At 32.2% G+C, this 553-nt stretch overlaps 1 pseudogene; it reads right to left on the bottom strand.

Moving 5' to 3' along the window:
- Positions 1-474: 474 nt before the first annotated feature.
- LOC112473497 lies at positions 475-553 on the bottom strand (annotated as a pseudogene; the record flags this gene model as incomplete).

Genomic DNA, 553 nt, shown 5'->3' with positions numbered 1-553 from the left:
AATTATCATGTACATCTTAAATTTATATAACGTTACTTGTCAAATATATTTCAATAAAAAATTAAGATCAGAAAAATCAGAATGTCAGAAATAGAAGGCTCAACAGCCCAAAATACAAGCAGGAGAATATGACTCTATTTCCTGCCTTCATTAATACTCTGACAATCAAATACCTTCCACATCTGAGGAAAATGAATCACATGACAGTAAAGATTCAACGTAAGCACACAGAACACCTGAATTTAGAATTAACGACAATAATTTGTAGAATGGAAGAGAAACTTTCAATAATTGAAACAATCATCCTCAGAGATATTAACAAAGACATTGTGCCTTTTATTAATCAGGCATTTACAAACTTAAGCAAACTGCAATATTATTTTTATTCATTAATTTGACAAATCTTTAAAAAGATTGCTCGTACACGGTATCAGTGAGGGTGTGGGGAAGCAAGTGTTATCACATGTTAATGGTGGGAATATAAATTGTCCAACATTTCTGTGTGTCATCGTTACGTAGGGCCATGCTAATCTTCTCTGTATCGTTCCAATTT

This window comes from Pteropus alecto, unplaced genomic scaffold, assembly GCF_000325575.1.
Source record: "Pteropus alecto unplaced genomic scaffold, ASM32557v1 C17608913, whole genome shotgun sequence".
Classification (NCBI taxonomy): domain Eukaryota; kingdom Metazoa; phylum Chordata; class Mammalia; order Chiroptera; family Pteropodidae; genus Pteropus; species Pteropus alecto.
Note: the sequence above shows the minus strand (reverse complement) of the source record. Positions and strands in the feature narration are given on the sequence as shown.